The sequence below is a fragment of the Neovison vison genome, chromosome 6 (genome assembly GCF_020171115.1).
Source record: "Neovison vison isolate M4711 chromosome 6, ASM_NN_V1, whole genome shotgun sequence".
Lineage (NCBI taxonomy): Eukaryota > Metazoa > Chordata > Mammalia > Carnivora > Mustelidae > Neogale > Neogale vison.
The window spans coordinates 207,254,262-207,275,176 of NC_058096.1; the positions used below are offsets into that span (position 1 = coordinate 207,254,262).

Consider the following 20,915-nt stretch of genomic DNA (forward strand, 5'->3'; position numbering starts at 1 on the left):
TCCTCCCTCTCTCTCTCTTTCTCAAACGAATCTTTAAACAAACAAACAAACAAAAGAGTGGTATGAAGGTATTTGGGGTTTTTTTTAAGGTTTTTAAAATTTTTTATTTATTTGACAGAGAGATGCAGCGAGAGAGGGAACAGAAGCAGGGGGAGTGGGAGAGGGAGAAGCAGGCTTCCCACCTAGCCTGGAGCCCTATGCAGGGCTCCATCCTAGGATCCTGGGATCATGACCTGAGCTGAAGGCAAATACCTAACGACTGAGCCACCCGGGCACCCTGGTATTTGTTGTTTTAATTTCTGTTTTTAAGGAAATAGGAAGCATATTTTATAGTAATTCTTACTTTTAAAATACATTAATTATCAAGTTAGTGAAATAACCTTGGAAAGGGAAAGAAAAAAGAAACGCTCCTCCTTAATCTCTTGCCCCCTCCCCCTTTACAGTTTAACCGGTAATCATTAGTGAATTCTGTACTTTCTCAGCCTCATTGAGGTACTGGCACTATTTTTCCTGTGCATGTGTTGAGTATCTCTTTGTTGTGTGAGTGCTAAATTCCTTTTGCAGCCTTGTTTTACTGGTATTTGTTCTATTTTCTATAACATACTGCTTATGTTAGGCTTGCTAAAATTTTTAAATTAATATTATTGAGCTTCTATGCAATCTGTATTTGTTAGAAAGATGAGCTATAATTTTTTGTTAAATAATTGTTAGCTTGGCTGTGTTTGAGCATTAGAAAAATGTATGCCTCAAGGTACCTGGGTGGCTCAGTTGATTGAGCATCTGACTCTTGGTTTCGGCTCAGGTCATGATCTCAGGGTCGTAGGTTTGAGCCCTGTGTCATGTTCTGTGCTCAGCAGACAGTCTACTTGAGGATTCTCTTCCTCTTCCCTCTGCCCCTCCCCACTTTCAAATAAATAAAGCTTACCCATAAAAGAGCAATATATGCCTCATAAACCATGTTGAGGAACTCACTACTTTTTTTTTTTTTTAAGATTTTATTTATTTACTTTACAGACAGAGAATCACAAGTAGGCAGAGAGGCAGGCAGGGAGAGAGAGGGGAAAGCAGACTCCCTACTGAGCAGAAAGCCCGATCCAGGGCTCGATTCCAGGACCCTGGGATCATGACCTGAGCCGAAGGCAGAGGCTTTAACCCACTGAGCCACAGAACACACCACTTTTTGTATCCAGACAAATTCTTAGTTTATTTTATCCCAAATTAGGACTTACCTTGGTCAAGGTAAAGTAATTTTTTAGAGGTAGTTTAAAAGTATTTCTTTGTTATTGCTCTTTACATATGATAACTTTTCTTCGTTGTGCCAGTTTTAGTACTTTATTTCTAAAATAATTATCCATTCTATTTTTTTAACAAAATTATTTGTAAATCATATATACCATAATAGACTTGTGTCCAGAATATATAAAAAACATACCTCATTAAGAAGACAACCCAGTTAGGGGCACCTGGGCGGCTCAGAGAGCCCACATCAGGCTCTCTGCTCAGCAGGGAGCCTGCTTTCCCCTCTCTCTGCCTGCTTCTCTGCCTACTTATGATCTCTGTCAAATAAATAAAATCTTTAAAAAAAAAAAAGACAATCCAGTTATATAATAGGCAAAAGATTTGAACAGACATGTCACCCAAGCAGACATAGGAATGGCCAATAGGCTCATAAGAAAATGTTCTATATCATTACCTAACAGGGGAATACAAATTAAAACCACCATGAGATGCCACTGCGGAATCACTGAAATGGCTGTAGTGAGAGGACGGACAATTTCAAGTGTTAGCAAGGAGATGAAGAAATTGCGGCCTCAGATACTGCTGGTGGGGATATAAAGATGGTGCAGCCACTTTGGAAAACAGTTTGGAAGTTTTGTGTTTTTTTTTTTTTAAGATTTTATATATTTGAGAGGAAGAGGTAAGGAGAGAGCATGAGCAGGGAGGAAAGGAAGAAGCAGGCTCCCTGCTGAGCAGGAAGCCTGACCCCAGGACCCCGGGATCATGACCAGAGCCAAAGGCAGAGGGTTAACCGACTGAGCCACGCAGGCGCTCCTGTTTGGCAGTTTCTTAACATGGATTTACCATCTGACTCAGCTATTCAGTTCCCAGGTATGTACCCAAGAGAAATGAAAGCAGAAACACTTGTAGGTGGATGTTCACATGGTGCTATTCATAATGGCCTAGAAGTGGAAACAAGATATCCGTCAACTGATGAATGGCTAGACAACGCAGGGGGAGGGCCCTGCAGTGGAATGCCATTTGGCAATTCAAAGGAATGAAGTACTGCGACATGGCACAGCGCGGATAAGCCTCAAAAACAAGATGGCAGACGCAAAAGGCCTGATAGCGCACTAGTCCAAAGGGACTGTGGTGAGAATGGGAAATGACTCCACTCGGTTTCTTTTTGGGCGGATGAAAAAGTTCTGAGGTTGGAATGTGATGTTTGCACTCTACATATCCTGGAAATCATTGGACACTTAAAACGAGTAAAGTTTATTTTAAAAAACCAGGATTATCCTGACTCCACCCCTCAGAACTCTTCTGTAGTAGCAAGCAGCCTCCAAATCCCAGCGACGTAAATGGACAGACGTACACTTCATTTAAGTTACATGTTTGGAACTATGGGTCGTTGCTTCCGTTCTGCTCCATGCCCACTCATTCTGGGACCCAACTGGAAGAAGCATTCCCAATGTGGCACTCCTGTCCCCCTGGCTAAGGGTGAGAATGAGAGGCTTATCCTCCCAACCAGTGGCTCTTAGAGCTTCTGCCAGGCCATGTTCACTCACACTCTGGTGGCCAAAGCCAGACACGTGGCCAAAGCTGCCAATGGAAAGGGAAGTGTATTCACCCTGCCGGGAGGCACCAGTCACTGGACATTGGGCAGGGCTGTGTGTATGATCCCACCGCTCACCAAGAAGGGAACAAGGAAATAGTCGATTATAATGACCTTACTCGAGTACTCTCTCCAGGTACCCTGTCCAATGTCCCATCTGAAACCAGAAGCCAATCCTGAATACAGGGAAAAATCTTAAATCACTTTAGGCCAAGGCCGGTTGTCCCCACTATTGTTTACTTTCCCCTGACAATAGTGTGTTGGGCAGGGAGGGAGGCAAGACATGCAGGGCCTTGGAGAGGTGGTCCTGAGTCCTGTGGAAATGAATGGGTGTGAGGGAGGGGATATGACTCTTTGAAGAAGGCTTGGAAGGGGTCAGCGGCCTGGTCTGGTACAAGGGCTGCTTCTGAGTTCCACTTTGCATTGTGACTACATCTATACCTTATCCCAGAGCTGTTGCCTCTGAGGGCAGGAGCAGGGTCTGCCTCGGATGGGTGCGGCTGAGCTGAGCGTGCCCAGGGCCGCAGGGTTGGGGGCGGGGCTGATCTCTGACGCTCTAGACCGGGTTCTGAGAGGGCGAGGTGAATGCGATCAAGGTTCCCGCTTGCGGCCTCGGGCAGTCAGTGCGCAGCATCCCAGCGCTGCGGGCCGGGACTCGTGTCCCCACAGGAGACGAAGCCCCCAACGTTCCCCTTATATGAGACCCAGTAAGGAGACCTCCCTCGGGGTTTTCGGGACGCTCAGATGAGCGCTCAGGTCAGCCCCCGGCACATACTAAATGCTCAGTGGACGCAGCTATGCGATTCCAACAAAGACACGGTCCGTGTGAAATGGTTAAATGCCCATCGGCGGATGGAAAAACCCAACACCCTAAATCTGCCACCCAGACATATCCACTCACTACACAGCTGCAGCATCTAGACCCTTCCTTCTCCGTGGTTGACTTTCCATAAAAATGATATCGTACTTCACAGTTCATTTTGAACCTCTTTCAGGAACAGGTTTCAACATCAGTAAGTATTCATAAGACTTGTCTTTTAAAAAGGCTGTAGGGAAATTCGTTTTATGGACTGAATTTATTCGACCCACCTGTATTTGTTGTGCATCTGTACTGTTGTCTTTAATTTTTTGCTGTTTTAAGCGGGGACCTAGGCATCTTGGGCACGTTCTTGGTAATCCTCGGAAGGTGCGGTCACAGCGGTCAAGTCCTGGTGCGGGCTCAGGGCCCTGCCCCATCTTTTTTTTTTTTTTTTTAAAGATTTTATTTATTTATTTGACAGAGAGAGATCACAAGTAGGCAGAGAGGCAGGCAGAGAGAGAGATGGGGAAGCAGGCTCCCTGCTGAGCAGAGAACCCGATGTGGGACTCGATCCCAGGACCCTGAGATCATGACCTGAGCCGAAGGCAGCGGCTTAACCCACCGAGCCACCCAGGCGCCCCCCTGCCCCATCTTCAAGCCCCGCCCCGCCCCGCCCCGCCCGGCCCAGTACCGCCACCTCTCCCTCCCTCCGGGTGGCGCGGCAGGCGTCCGCCAGGGGGCGAGCGGGAGACGCGGGCGGGGCTCGACTACGCATGTGCGCGCCGCTGGAGCACGTGCGGGGGGCGGTGAGGGCGGGAGGGGAAAGGTAGGAGGTGAGAGGTGAAGGGGCGGAGAGCTGCGCGGGCGCCCGGCGGCCGGGAGAGAGAGGGCGGGTACCACGCACCGGACCGCGGGCCGGGAGCGCGCACGCCGCGCCCCGCCCCCGCCGCTGCCGCTGCCACCGCCGCCGCCGCCACCGCCGCCACCGCCCGGGAGCTGCTGCCGCCACAGGTACTGCCGCGCGTGTCCCCACGGCGCCTGTCCCGGGGCCCGGGGTTCGGGCCTCCGGCCGCGCGGTCCCGGGAGGTTGGGGGGTGGGGGCCGCTGGGGACTCGGGCGCGCGGGCGTGGGCGCTGTCCAGCAGCCGTGCGGGCCGGGAGACCGCAGCCCAGAGAGGGGGCCGGGCCGCCGCGTCCCCACCCGCACCGGGTCCCCGCCCGCGCCCTCGTGTCCCCACCCAGCTTCTGGCCCCGGGTGACCACTGCCGGTTGAGGGGGTCGCGCCGTGGCGGCCCCTGGCCCGCCGTCCCCGGGAAGCCGCCGCTTCTAGAACCTGCTTCGGAGCTGTCGGTGTTTTCCAGAGTGCGGGGGAGAGCTTGCTGTCCACTCTGCCTCTTTTGGGGGCTGTCTGGTTTTGAGGCAACACGTAGCTCCTTTGCTGGGTTTTGCTTGGTTTCTAGTTTGCCCAAGCCCAAACTTTGCTCACTCACGTTGCCGGTGTTTACTGTGTTGCCTTGTGTTTATTACCTCGGTATATCATACGGGATTATAATGTCACGGTGGCACGAGTGCAGGGAGCCTGGGCCGTTCGAAGTGCAGAAAGTTGCACAGGTGGAAATGCTGTCGGCTGGAGGGAGCGGAGGGTCCCCGCGGGGGCTCTGGCAGGAGTTCCCCTTCCTTGTGGCTACTTGCTGGCCCACCGTCTATGGTGCGGGGTTAAACTCTTTCTGGGGATTTTGTAACAATTCTTGTAAAGAAAACCTAGGAAAGGTTTCCTTAATGATGTTAGTCTTGTATGTGTTTCTTTATTGGACCAGATCTCTTTTGGAGTTTGGTTATAGGGTGTCTTATTGGTTTGCTGCGGTCTCAGGATATCCTGCTAGGGTCAAGAATGTCTGGGTAGTGTTCCTGAGGGATGCTTAACCGATGAACTTCTTTTCCTTTTTTATTCCTTTTCTACGGTGCTGTTTTTTAAAAAAGATTTTACTTATTTATTTGACAGAGATTACAAGTAGGCAGAAAGGCAGGCAGAGGGAGAGGAGAAAGCAGGGTCCCCGCTGAGCAGAGAGCCCAATGCAGGGCTCCATCCCAGGACTCCGAGATCATGACCTGAGCGGAAGGCAGAGGCTTAACCCACCGAGCCACCCAGGTGCCCTTATGGTGCTATTTAAAAAAATAATTTTTTGGAGTGTAGTTGTTACACTCCAGTGTTACATTATTTCTGGATGACACAGTGATTCAACTGCCTGTACATTATGCTCACCACAAGAGTAGTTACCATCTGACCTGTATTTTTTTTTTTAAGATGGCTCCAGGTGAAGCCCTGGTGGGGGGGGGGGCAGGGGTCTTGAACTCTTGACCCTGAGATCAAAACCCCAGCTGATAACTAGAGTCAGCAGCTCAATTGACTCAGCCACCTGGGCCCCTGTGACCTGTACCTTTTTAAGTGTATGTTAATATAGTTTGGGTTTTAGGTTTTTACACATTTGCAGCATTCCCAGTAGGCGCATCATGTAAAAAAACAAAATATATGTGTGTGTGTGTATTCATAGTCCTTGTTTGAGTCTCAGATTGAAAGAATTCTCATTGGGGTGCATGGGTGGCTCAGTGAGTTAAAGCCTCTGCCTTTGGCTCGGGTCGTGATCCCAGGGTCCTGGGTTTGAGCCCCGCATCAGGCTCTCTGCTTAGTGGGGAGCCTGCTTCCTCCTCTCTCTTTCTCTGCCTACTTGTGATCTCTGTCTGTCAAATAAATAAAATCTTAAAAAAAAATTCTCATTTATTGTGAACTAATCTGGTGTTTGAGAGCTCTCTCTTTTCTTTTGCTGTTGTGCAAAAACCACCTCTCCTGAGGTCTCCATGTGCTTTATAATCATTGGTTTGCCTTCCATCCCCATCACCCAGACCAGTTGACTGTTAGGTGGATGTAAAGTCTACTCCTAGTTTATGACTGAACGATGGGGGCAGAAAGATGCTGAATTGCCAAGGTCATATATGTGCAAGTAAACTGTCCAGTTGGGGTGCAAACCATGCTTGTGGGATTCAGTACTTATGCATGTATTAACGTTTGGTGGCAGACTTAGGAATGCTTACTCTCTTAGTTATCTGGCCACACACATGAATGTGTCCCAAGGATGACATGTAGGTTTATGTGCTGTTCAATTACTCTCACCGTTGATAGCCATTTGCTGTGGCCAGGGTTAGTTATATTGGCTCCAACAGGTACTTTGTATACGGTTTATGTCATCACTTCCATTTGAACAGATAAGAAGACCGCTCCTTAGAGTGAATCTGGGTTTCCAGGGTCACCAGCTTGTAAGTCGTGGATCAGGTCTTCAAACCAGATCTGCCAGACTCTACTGCCTGAGCTACTTCCACTGTAACTTGCTTCCTTCCGGAGTTTCTGATGAAACAAAGTCCACGTGACTCCTCCCCCCCCCCCCCCCGTAGTAATTGAGTAAAAAATATTTGTTGGACACCTGTGCTGTCTAGGTACTGTGCTAGGTGCTCTAATAATAGCTTATCTTACTTAATCATTATAGTAACCAGGTGAGATACTGTTACTAACCCCCCCCCCCCCTTTAGTGTTGAGTTTTTACAGATGTTATCTGATGGGTCCTGGGTCACTGCTTGAGTTAGAGGCAGCGCCCAGGTGCAAACCCAGGTTTGTTTGACAACAGAGTCCATGCTTTTATGCTCTTGTTGCGGCAGAGTACAGTGATGGGGTGCAAGGAAGGAGCTAGCTAGCATCACAGACTCAGGTCAGAGATGTGGGACTCAGCACGAAGGATAGCAGTTTGGGGGCTGCATTTGACAGCTTCCGCTTCAGGGGTCGGGGGCACTGCCCGAGCGTGCTTGTGGGGTTGCTGGGCCATACGTAAGCTTTACCATGGAGTCCAGAGATGGGGCGTGTGCATGCAGCAAGGGCGCTTGGAGGTCTCAGGGGAGAGTTTGTGTTTGTTGTAGCTTTACTTAATTTTTATTAGGTTATTTTATAAGGTACACTGTATATTACAGTAGTACATGCGTATATACGAATATACATATATTGGGACGTATACTCAAGTTCTTTTTGGGGGTTTAAATTAAAAAAAATTTGGAAACCACTGACTTATTTGATATTTAACATTTGTATCAAACATGTAAGGTGTTGAGCTAACCATTTGTTCCTGATTAGGAAGTTTAGTGAAGTTCACTATAATTTCACATAATTAGGGAGAGGAGTATTTCGTATTTTTTAAAAACATTTTTAAAAATTTATTTCATAGAGCACCTGCATGAGGAGGGGAGGGGCAAAGGGGGAAGCAGATTCCCCACTGGGCCAGATGTAGGGCTCAATCCTAGGACCGGGATATCATGACCTGAGTGGAAGGCAGATGCTTAACCAACTGAGCAACCCAGGAGCCCCAAGAATGGTATTTCATATTAATAACCAATTGTAAATTGTTTTTAAAATTGCAGTCACAATTTTGTGAAAGAGGATCTGGTATTTTAATAGGCTTTATGTCTCAAATGTAGTAACAGTGTTAAGTTTGGAGCTATAGTGACTGATACAACCCTTTAGAAATTAAAATTTTGTTGAACTTCTATTTTAAACTTGTTAATGTCAGAAATAAGAGAGACTAAAATAATCAGTTAACATAAATGTGACAGTTGTAATAGTCACATTTGTGCTGTTAACTTCAGAGTATTTGCAAATCTTAGATGATATTTAGATATATTAAAATTCCAAATGTTGATTCCTTACCACTTCTTACAAACGAGATTTGAGTTTCTTCAGGTCACTCCGCTGCAGTAATTGGTAACTTGTATCAAAATAAGCAATTCCAGAATTCTGCCTAACTTAAAAAAATCTTTAAATTCTCTTTCAGTTTATTTCACAATTGAATAGATTAGTGTTTGTTCAGGAGTTCAGGTTAAAATAACAGAAAGGGATTTGAGCAAGAAAATACATTCTCCTCACTAGACAGGTGAGGCATTATTCATACCAGTGGTTCTCAGACTTTTCTGTGAATTAGAATCACCATGTTTTAATCCTATTTCGCTAGAGTCTCTGACTCTGTAGGTCAGAGATAGGCCTTAGAATTTGAATTTCAAGCAAGTTCTCAGGCAGCTGCTGCCGGTCTTTGGAACCATACTTTGAGAGCCACGGCTCCATACAGGCACACCTAAAACCAGAGCACAATTGCCAGTGCTGACGTGTTTCACATGGAATCCCAGCAGCATCAGTCAGTCGTATATTATACTTTTGCCAAGTACATAACTGGCTCTTGTTTTTATTTTTTATTTTTTTTTTTTTTAAGATTTTATTTTTATTTATTTGACAGAGAGAAATCACAAGTAGGCAGAGAGGCAGGCAGAGAGAGAGAGGGAAGCAGGCTCCCTGCTGAGCAGAGAGCCCGATGCGGGACTCGATCCCAGGACTCTGAGATCATGACCTGAGCCGAAGGCAGCGGCTTAACCCACTGAGCCACCCAGGTGCCCCCTGGCTCTTGTTTTTAGACAGTTCCCCTTATTTTTAGATGATGTCGTAATTAAGATTTCATTCTCAGTGATACTGCTGTTTATACTTTTTACTGCGTATTGTATTTCTAAATTTCTTGAGTTAGAGGTTTTTTTTTTTGTTTTTTTGGTTTTAATACAAGTTGTCCGTGTTGAAGAACAATTAGTACGCAGGTGTGCACATGCACAAGTTTTGTAATCCCGGTGGTGACCACTAGCAGGCTTCACTCTTGCTCATTCTCTTGTTCTCTGTCTTTATAATGGGATCATACTGTTTTGTATCCGATTCACCCCTCTGTATCCATGTTATATGTGAACCTCTTTTTCTGTAAAACACTGTCCTACAACATTTTTTTTTTTTTAACTTAAAAATCTCATTTATTTCTGCGTTCCCCAGTTAACTTGATCCTTTGAGCAGCTTGCTGTGTTTGGCTGGGGGCCTGGGTTGCACCTTTCAGAAGACTGCGGTGTCGCTTGGAAGGTCTCTGGTTGTGGTCCTCTTCAACAGTCTTCAGTGTCCCCCTGCCCTCATGGCCTTCCCCGAGCTGGCCTGCCCAGCCCTTCTTCCCTGCCACCTCACGTGGATGCCATCTCATCTCCGTGGGTGATTAGGTCCCTTCTGCCAGCCTGAGCCTTGGTTGGGTTTGGATATGCATTCTAATTTGTCGTCCCTGCAACAGTGACTGTTGGAAACCCCAAGACCTGCCGTTAGCAAACAGAGAATGTTGCATCTCATATTCCTGTCAGGAAAGATAATCTTGAATTCTTCTCCCAAGTGCCATCCGAAGCTCAACTGAGAGAAAGAACATTCATTAGACTGTGCTGGGAGGTGGGGTTTTTTTTGTTGTTGTTGTTTTAAGATTTTTATTTATTTATTTGAGAGAGAGCGAAAGCGCGAGCATGAGCACCAGAGTGGGGAGGATCAGAGGGAGAAGCAGACTCCCTGCTGAGCAGGGAGCCCGATGCCATCCTGAGACTCCAGGCTCATGACCTGAGCTGAAAGCAGTTGCCTGACTCAGAGCCACCCAGGTGCCCCTGGAAGGTGTTTTAATGCTTACGTTCCAGGCAATGTTTGGTCTTTGAGTGAAGCCAGATCATTAAGAAGCAGCGTAATTCTAGTCCCTCTTCCAGCTTTTTAGTAAACTGACTTTGCCTGGCCCCGCCAGCTTGCATTGAGATCTATCTGAGAACTCCCTAAGAAAACCTGTGAGGCCAATTAGAAATTTCTTCATGGGGGCGCCTGAGTGGCTCAGTGTAAGCCACTGCCTTCGGCTCAGGTCATGATCTCAGAGTCCTGGGATCGAGTCCCGCATCGGGCTCTCTGCTCAGCGGGGAGCCTGCTTCCCTTCCTCTCTACCTGCCTCTCTGCCTACTTGTGATCTCTGTCAAATAAATAAATAAAATCTTAAAAAAAAAAAAGGAAATTTCTTATGTTCAGTGCCTGGAGAGACTGTGCCTCATTTAAGCTACTGGTTTGATTTTTTTTTTTTAAAGTATATGGTGAACTGTGTCAGTAATGTTTCCTTCTTTGCGTTGGCTATTAGGGAGCTCAGAGTCCTGTTTGTATGGCTTGTGGTTTCTGTATAAAATTATTTCTGGCTTATAATGTTCTGTTTAGTGGCTAGTTATTTTGCTGTTTAAGATTTTGCCACAAAATACAGAACACATTTCATCCCAGTTCTAAAGATTACTGTCATTGTATTGTAACCAAATGTGTTCCCACCCTGTTTCCTTTTTTCTTAGTACTTTTGAATTCCTCCTAGCCCTATCCCCCGCCCCCTCCTGTGTACTCATTCTTGTACTCATTCTTTGTTATTGTAGTTTAATTTTTCTGTTGTGGTAAATACACATAAAACTTACCGTGTTAATCATTTTAACTGTGCAGTTGAATGGTATTAAATGCACACATAACATGCAACATCACAACCATCCTTCTCCATTTCTCTTTTCATCTTGCAACACTGAAACTCCATACCCATTTAACATTAATTCCCCATTCCCTCCTTCCCCCTGCCCCTGGCAACCGCCCATTCTACTTCCTATCTATGATTTTTTTCTAATCTAATTCCACGTGGGTGGAATCATACAGTATTTGTCTTTTCGTGACTGGTGTGTTTCATTTAGCATGATGTTCTCATGGTTCATTCATGCTGTAGCATGAATTAGAATTTCCTTCCTTTTTATTTTTTCAGGCTACTTATTTATTTATTTGAGAGAGAGAGACACACACACACACAGCAAGAGAGGGAACATAAGCAGGGGAAGTGGGAGAGAGAGAAGCAGGCTTTCCACTGAGCAGGGAACCTGATGCTGGGCTTCATCCCAGAATCCTGGGATCATGATCTGAGCCAAAGGCAGGCGCTTAACAACTGAGCCACCCAGGTACTCCTGTTTGTTCTGTTTTTTTATAGTAACCATCCAAGTGGGTTTGAGATAGTAACTCATTATAGTTTTGATTTGCTTTTCCCTAATGGGTGGTGATGTTGAGCATCTTTTCATGTGCTTGTTAGTCATTGGTGTCTCTTTGGAGAACTGTTTATTCAAGTCCTTTGCCCAGTGTTACATCAGATTTGTTGTTGTTGTTGTTGTTGAGTTTTAGGAGTTCTCTGTGTATGCTGGCTAGTACTCTCTCTCTCTCTCTTTTTTTAAAAGATTTTATTTATTTATTTGGCAGTCAGAGATCACAAGTAGGCACAGAGAGAGAGGGGGGAAGCAGGTTCCCCGCTGAGCAGAGAGCCCAATGCGGGGCTTGGTCCCAGGACCCCAGGATCATGACCTGAGCCCAAGGCAGAGGCTTTACCCCACTAAGCCACTCAAGCATCCCTGGATAGTAACCTCTTTATCAGATACTTGATTTGTAAATATTTTCTGTGTACTGCCTTTTTACTCTGTTGATAGTGTCTTTTGATGCACACAATTTAAAATTTTTTATGAAGTCCAATTTTTTTTTTCTTTTGTTGCCTGTGTTCTTGGTGTCTTTTTTTTTTTTTTTTCTTGAAGATTTTATTTATTTATTTGACAGAGAAACAGTGAAAGAGGGAACACAAGCAGGGAGAGCAGGAGAGGGAGAAGCAGGCTCCCCGCTGAACAGGGAGCCTGATGGGGGTCTCCATCCCAGGACCCTGGGATCATGACCTGAGCTGAAGGCAGATACTTAATGACTGAGCCACCCAGGCAGCCCTGTTCTTGGTGTCTTATCCAAGAAATCATTGCCAAATTCAATGTTATGGAAGCCTTTGCCTTTTTTTTTTTTTTTTTTAAGTAATCTCTGCACCCAGTGTGTGGCTCAAACTCATGACCCTGCAATCAAGACTTGCATGCTATACCTACTGAGCCAGCCAGGCAACCTTTGCCTGGTGTTTTCTTAAAGTTTGTTTTTCTTTTCTTTTCTTTCTTTTTTTTTTTTTTTTTTTTTGAAATTTGACAGACAGAGATCACAAGTAGTCAGAGAGGCAGGCAGAGAGGAGGGGAAGCAGGCTCCCTGCTGAGCAGAGAGCCAGATGTGGGGCTTGATCCCAGGACTCTGGGACCATGACCAAGCCTAAGGCAGTGGCTTTACCGCACTGAGCCACAGGTGCCCCAACACTGTGTTGAAGCATGTATCAGAATTTCATTCCTTTTTCAGGCCAAATAATATTCTGTTGTATGTGTATCCACATTTCATTTAGCTCTTCATCTGTTCGTGAACACTTGGATTATTTCTACCTTTTGCCTATTGTGAATAATGCTGTTATAAACATGAGTGTACAGATATCTGTTCAAATCCCTTCTTTGAATTCTTTGGCTATATACCCCGGGGAGGAATTGCTGGAATTTCTGTGTTTCACTTTTTGAGGAACTGCCAAACTATTTCCTACAGCAGCTGTCTCATTTTATATTCTGTCAGTAATGCCCAAGTGTTCCCAGTTGCTCCACATCCATACTAACACTCATTTCCCATTCTCATTTGTTTGTTTTTAATTGTTTTAATAAGAGCCATTCAAGTAGGTGTGAAGTGGTATCTCATTAAGGCTTTAATTTGCATTTCCCTAATGATTAGTGATGTTGGGCATCTCTTTATGTGCCTCTTGGCCATCTGTGTATCTTTTCTAGAGAAATGTCTGTTCAAGTCCTTTGCCCATTTTTGAATAGGGTTATTTGTTTTTCTGTTGCCAAGATATAAGAGTTTTTTATTCTGGGACGCCTGGGTGGCTCAGTTGGTTAAGCAGCTGCCTTCGGCTCAGGTCATGATCCCAGCGTCCTGGGATCGAGTCCCACATCGGGCTCCTTGCTCGGCAGGGAGCCTGCTTCTCCCTTTGCCTGCCACTCTGTCTGCCTGTGCTCGCTCTCTCTCCCTCTCTCTCTGACAAATAAATAAATAAAATCTTTAAAAAAAAAAGGAGTTTTTTATTCTGGGTATTAATTCCTTATTAGATGTGATTTGCAAATACTTTTTCCCATTCTGTGGGTTGTCTTTTCACTCTGTTGAAAGTTTCCTTTGTTGCACAAAAATTATTCATTGTTTAAGGTCCGGTTTGTCTCGTTTTTTTTGTTTGTTTGTTTTTTGTTTTTTGGGTTTTTTTTGCCTGTGTTTTTGGTGTCATATGTAAGAAATCCTTTTTAAATCCAATATCATGATGTTTTTTCTCTACTTTCTTTTAAGAGTTTTATAGTTTTAGGGGCACCTGGGTGGCTCAGTTTGTTAAGCATCTGGTTTTGGCTCGGGTCATGATTCTGGGGTCATGGGGTCGAGCCCTGCATGGGGCTCACTGCTCAGCGGGAAGTTTGCTTCTCCCTCTCCCCTCCCTGCTCTGCATTCTCTCTTGTTCTCTCTCTCTCTCAAATACATAAAATAAAATTAAAAAGAGTTTTGTAGTTTTAGCTCTTTGTTTAGGCCTTTGATGCATTTCGAATTTATGTATGTGATCTAAGGGTTCAATTTAACTGTTTTGTATAGTGGCTATTCAGTGTTCCCAGCACCATTTGTTGAGAAGATTGTGTCAAGGAGAAGGGCTCGAGGAGAACCTCATCTTTGGTCTCTTCTTTGCAGTTCTTCCCCTCACAAACAGTGCTTTTGTAGATCTGTGTTGGGAATGGAACCATTTTCCATGCGGCATTTGTATGAAAAGCTCTTGAAACCATAATAAAAAAGAGACTCGGGGCACCTGGGTGGCTCAGTGGTTTGAAGCCGCTGCCTTCGGCTCGGGTCATGATCCCAGGGTCCTGGGATCGAGTCCCGCGTGGGCTCTCTGCTCGGCGGGGAGCCTGCTTCCTCCTTTCTCTCTGCCTGCCTTTCTGCCTACTTGTGATCTCAGTCAAATAAATAAATAAATCTTTAAAAAAAAATAAATAAAAATAAAAAAGAGACTCATCACACCCCCACTTTGGGGTAAGCTATTAAGAACAATGATGCTCTCCAGCAGGCCACACATTTGTCAGGAAACCAGGCAAGGGGCCTCCATCCTGTGTGGATGTGGCTGCCCATGTGTGGCTGGGAGCAGGTGGCTGGTCCCAGCACCTGCCAGGACCGAGACTGAGGTACTTTTTGCCTGGGTCAGAGGTCTTGTGAAATGACAGGGCTGCCCCACTGGGCTCTTGAGTTGTTTCTGCCTTTATTTTATTTTTTAAGATTTATTTATTTATTTTAGAGAGAGGGAAGGCAAATGGGGGTGAGACAGAGGGAGGGAGAGAGAGAATCTCAAGCAGACTGCCCGCTGAGCACAGAGCCTGCTGTGGGGCTCGATCTCACAACCCTGAGAACATGACCTGAGCTGAAATCAACAGTTGGACACTTAACTGACTGAGCCACCCAGACACCCCTGTTTCTCACTTTAAAACAAATTCTTTTCCCATATTCTTAGCAAGGGTCAGTTCAGTCTCTTTGTTAGTCATTCCTGACCAGTTCAGGAGGGAATAACAATGTAGGTAGCCGGCATTGTGGAAGAAAATCTTTAATGTATTTGTTGATGTCCAGTTGTGAAGAGGGGCAGCATCATGTACTTGGTTACTTGTTAATACAATTTTGTCTTTCCTTCAATATGGGTGTTGCTGTGCCATCCCAATGATTTTTTTTTAAGGTTTTATTTATTTATTTGACAGAGAGAAACAGCGCATGTGTGAGAGAGAGCACGAGCAGGGGGAGCTGCAGGTAGAGGGAAAAGCAGGCTCCCCACGGAGCAGGGACCCTGACTGGGTTGTGGCAGGGGCAGGGGGGGTGGGGGTTGGGTGGGGAGGGCTCAATCCTAGGACTCCCAGGTTATGCCCCAGTAGAAGGCAGATGCCTTTGACTTAACTGACTTCGACTTAACTGACTGAGCCACCCAGGTGCCCCCAATTATTATTCTAAATGTGGCAGTAATCATTCTCTTGAATATATGTATTTTCACACTTCACGTTCTCTGAAATCAGCTTTCATTCATGAACTGAAACTTCTTTCTCTTTTCAGTACTTTTAACTTACTCTGCTGAGCATTCTTCTGGCTTATTTGGCTAATTTTGATGCTTACAGAAGCAGAATTTCGTGTCCTAATCATCGGTCTACTTTACAAAGCAACTTTCAGGAAAAGCTTCTTTTCCCCAAGGATGAACTGTTTGCAACAGTGGACTAGTTTAACACAGTGAACAGACCTGCAGTGACTTTCTGCTCGGCACCAGGTGAGGTGCTGGGTGCTCTGGGGAACACAAAAGTGATTCAGCAGTGACCTTCTTCCCGAAGAAACCACAGTCAATCAGAGGAGGCTGAAAGAGAATGAACGCAGGCATAATGGAATTACACAGTTACGGAACTCAGAGACTGAGGCTGCTGCTTCCACAGGGAAGCGTTCAATATTGTTAATTTCAGCTTTTCGCTGCAGTAATAGATTCACATGGCAGAAAATTCAAAAGGAACAGCAGTATACATGGGAAAGCTTCCCTTCCATTTTGCCCCTGGCCCCCATCCTCTCCCCAGAGGCAGCCAGTGTTACCAGTTCTCTAGTATCTCTTCAGGGCTGTTCTTTGCATGATGCAGACAGACACACAGAGAGCTCTTTTCTTCTACATGAAAGTAGCACACTATGTCCCTCACTTTTTTGTCTCTTTGTGATAATTTGTTGTCAATACATAAGAGTTTTCTCATTGTCTTTCACAATCGGTTAATAGTCCACAGTCAGGATGTGCTTTTCTGTAGCCAGAGCTCTCCTGACAGACATGCAAGGTGTTGTAAATTTTGCTAGTTTAGAAACACTGAGGGGGCGCCTGGGTGGCTCAGTGGGTTAAGCCACTGCCTTCGGCTCAGGTCATGATCTCAGGGTCCTGGGATCGAGTCCCACATCGGGCTCTCTGCTCGGCAGGGAGCCTGCTTCCTTCTCTCTCTCTCTCTGCCTGCCTCTCTGCCTACTTGTAATCTCTCTCTGTCAAATAAATAAATAAAATCTTTAAAAAAAAAAAAGAAAGAAACACTGAGTTGCCTTCTATATATAGCATCCTTTGATGCATGGCCAAGTACGTCTGCCTGGTCACTTAACCAGGAGCGGCATTGCTGCGTTAGTGAGTATGTGCTTTTGTAAAATTGTTAGCTCTTACCCGATCAGCCTCCATTAGAGGCTCGGTGCCCGTGTGCTCCTTAGCTGTGTGCGGCTGTGCCTATTTCCGCACACCTTACCAGCACCGGGAGAGCGCACGGTTCGGTATTTCCCTGTTTGATAGGTGAAAAAATTGTTTCTTTGTGTATATTTTTTCCTTCCAAAACTCAATTTACCCTATAGAAAAGTTAAAAGAGTAATAGAGTGAACGTTCATATCGGGGTAGTTTTAATTTGTAGCTCTCCCTTTGCTCTAAGATTGAAGGACCATTTCCATTTCCTTTGCCCATTTTTCCTTTGGGCTTTGGTGTTTTTAACATTGATTTTGTAAAAATCATTCATTTATGAAGGAACTTAGCACTTTGTTGGTGATAAAAATTGTGGTTATATTTTTCCAGATTGTTATTTCTTTTTATTTAGGATGGTTTTGTCATGAAAAAAAAAATTAGTTCTTTATTGGGTCATATTCATTGGACTTTTAAGGCTTCTGGGTTCTTTGTCATACCTAGAAAGAGCTTCCCTATTAGAAGAGTATGAAAAATTACCTGTGGTTTCTTAAAGTACTTTTTAAATTTCATTATTTACCTTTATATCTTTTATCCATTTGGAATTTGAGAAGTGTGGCTCCAACTTAATTTTTTCCCAAATGGCCACCCATTTGTCGCAACACCTTTTAATGAGTAATCCATCTTTCCTCCCACTTGTTCAAATGTCCTTTACTGTATGTGATATACTTTGCCACATGTTGAATGAATTTGGGTCTATTTGTGGACTTTCTGTTCTACACATTAATCTATGTGTTTATGTTTGGGTACACATTGTTTTAATTACTCTGGCTCTAGAGCATGTTTTGATATTTGGTAAAGTTAATTATCATTCATTGCCTTTAATTTTCAGAACTTTCCTGGCTATGTTTGTTTTTCTGTATGAACCTTAAGATAAATCTGTTTCAAAAAAAAAATCCTTTTTGTTTTTCTTGGCACTGTGTTACATTTTTAGGTTAACGTAGGATGAGTGATATTTAGGTGATGAGTCTTCCGCACTAAGACTGTATGCCTTTCTCTTTGAGTCTTCTTTCATGTCCCTCTGAGTTTGAGAGATTCCTTGGCATTTCCTGTTAAGTTTATTCCCAGAGCTTTTTTGTTTTTAGTGTTGTCAAAGCATTTTATCTTCTACCTTCTTGTTGATGATGTATGTGAAGGCATGGATTTCTGTATGTTAATTTTCACTACCTGCCAGTAGTGAAAGGTAAAGGTTTTCAGCTAATTCTCTATATTAGAATATACTCTGCAAATAATGATCATTTTATTCTTTTCTAGTTGCATGCCTGTGTTTTCTTCCCATTGCCTAATTGTGATCACTGACACCTCCACAGCAGTAGTAAATGGTGGTGATGAAGTGCACAGGCTTCTTTGGTCTTTGAGTCTGATGGGAATTACTCTAATGTGTTCCCAATGGGGTTGATTTTGGCTTTGGGGTTGAGAAGGAAATAAATAGTTGAAGTGTGTCTGTCTGTCTGTAATCTATCTGTATGTAAGTATAATATAAATGGCAGGGTTTCCTCCTTTTCTCATGGCTCAGTAGTATTCCATTATAAATCTACACTACATCATCTTTATCCATTTACCTGTTCACAAACAATTAGGTTGTTTCCATAACTTGGCTATTGTGAATAATGCTGTGCTAATGGGGATGCAGATAGCTATTCATGATAATGATGTTGTTTGCTTTGGATATATACCCAGAAGTAGGATTGCTAGATTATAGGTTTAGTTTGGTTTTTAATTTTTTGAGGAATATTCACATCGTTTTCTGTAATGATTGTACCAGTTTACTACAAGCAATGTACAAGCATTCCCTTTTCTCCACATCTTTCCCAACACATGCTTTCTGTTGTCTTTTTACTTATTTATTTTTTTAAAAGTAGGCTTCACGCCCAGCGTGGAGCCCAATATGGGGCCCGAGCTCAAAACCTTGTCTGTCAGATGCTTCATTGACTGACTCCCCCCTGGGCGCCTTATCTGTTGTCTATTTAGTTATTTATTTGGGAGTGGGCAGAGAGAAAATCTTAAGCAGGCTCCACATCCAGCCTGAGCCTGATGCATGGCTGGATCTCACAACCCTGAGATCATGACCTGAGCTGAAATCAAGAGTTGAGGATGCTTAACGGACTGAACACCCAGGAGTCTCCGTAAACAAAAGCCATCCTAACAGGTGTGAGGTAGTTTTGCTCTGCATTTCTCTGATGATTAGGGGTGTTGGGTACCTTTCCACGTATCTGTTAAGCATTTTTATGTCTTATTTGTAGCTATTAACAAATTATTGTTGCTGTAGTTATTTTTAGTAATTTTGTCTTTTAACCATTATGTTGGAGTTAAGTGATTAACACATTACCATATTAGAGTATTAGAGTTTTCTGAATGACTGCATACTTGCCTTTACCCAGTGTATATTTTCATGATACTAATTATTGTCCTTTCACATCAGCTTGAAGAGCTCCTTTCAGCATTTCTTGTAAAGCAGGTCCAGTGGTGATGAACTCTGGGCTTTTGTTTGTCTGAAAAAGTCTTTATCGCTCCTTCATTTCTGAAGGACAGCACAGCTTGATAAAGTATTCTTGTTTGGCAGTTTTTTCTTGCAACACTTTGTAGGGTTTTTTGCTTTTTTTTTTTTTTTTAAAGATTTTATTTATTTATTTGACAGGCAGAGATCACAAGTAGGCAGAGAGGCAGGCAGAGAGAGAGAGGAGGAAGCAGGCTCCCCGCTGAGCAGAGAGCCCGATGTGGGGCTCGATCCCAGGACCCTGGGATCATGACCCGAGCCGAAGGCAGAGGCTTTAACCCACTGAGCCACCCAGGTGCCCCGGGTTTTTTGCTTTTTGTTTTAAGTTTTTATTTGAATCAAGTGGTGCTCATCACAAGTGTGCGCCTTAGTCCGCATCACCTGTTTCACCCCTCCCCCGCCCTTTCCCTCTGGTCACCATCAGTTTGTTCTCTATAGTTAAGAGTCTGTCTCTCTCTCTCTTTTTTTAACCCTCTGCTCCTTTGTTTTGTTTCTTAAATTCCACATATGAGTGAAGTTATATGGTATTTGTCTTTCTTTGACTTATTTCACTCCGTATTGTACTCTCTAGCTTCATCCGTGTTACTGCGAATGGCAAGATTTTGCTCTTTTTTGTGACTGAATACTTTTCCATTGCATGCATATACCACAGCTTCTTTCACCATTCATTCATCTAGCGACAGACACTTGGGCTGCTTCCATATCTTGGCTATAGCAAATAATGCTGCTACAAAAATAGGGATGCATGTGTCCCTTTGAATTAATGCTTTTGTATTTTTTGGGCAGATACCTAGTGTGATTGCTAGATACTGGGTAGTTCTGTTTTTCATTTTTTGAGGAATCCAGTGGTCTGAGGAACCACTCTTTTCCACAGTGACTATACCAGTTTGCATTCCCACCAACAGTACCTGAGTGTTCCTCCTTCTCCACATCCTCATCAACACCTGTTTTGTGCTCGCTTCGGCAGCACATATACTAAAATTGGAACACCTGTTTTTTCTTGTGTTTTTGGTTTTAGCCATTCTTATGAGGTGATATCTTATTTTGGTTTTGATCTGCATTTCCCTGATGATGAGTGATGTTAAGCATCATTTCATGTCTGTTGGCCATCTGGATGCCTTCTTCAGAGAAGTGTCTGTTCATGTCTCTTGCCTATTTGTAAATTGGATTATTTGGTTTTGGGGTGTTGAGTTTTATAAGTTCTTAATATATTTTGAATACTAACCTTTTAAAGGATATGTCATTTACAGATATTTTCTTCCAGTCCGTAGGTTGCCATTTAGTTTTGTTGATTGTTTCCTTCACTGTGCAGAAGCTTTTTATTTTGATGTTGTCCCAAAAGTGGATAGTTTTGCTTTTGTTTCTCTTACCTCAGGGGATGGACCGATCTAGAAAAATGTTGCTAGAGCTGGTGTCAGAGAAATTTATTGCCTGTGCCCTTTTTTAGGATTTTTATGGTTTTAGATCTCACATTTAGGTCTTTAAACAGTTTTTAATTTATTTTTTTGTATGGTTTAAGAAAGTGGTCTGGTTTTCCCAACAGCATTGTTGAAGAGGGTGTCCTTTTTCTCACTGAATAGTCTTTCCTGCTTTGTCAAAGATTAATTGACTATATAATTGTGGGGTTCTTTCTGGCTTCTGTATTCTGTTCCATTGATGTATGTGTCTATTCTTGTGCCAGTAC

At 44.0% G+C, this 20,915-nt stretch overlaps 1 protein-coding gene across 1 annotated transcript in view; it reads left to right on the forward strand.

Annotated features, from left to right (window-relative positions):
* The first annotated feature begins 4,595 nt into the window (after positions 1 to 4,595).
* The window catches only part of LOC122909476 (SREBF chaperone), a 72,495-nt gene continuing 56,175 nt past the window's right edge, over positions 4,596 to 20,915 (forward strand). The window contains exon 1 of the mRNA XM_044253691.1: positions 4,596 to 4,643. The gene's annotated coding sequence lies outside the window, so the exon portion shown is untranslated. The remainder of the gene's footprint in view (positions 4,644 to 20,915) is intronic.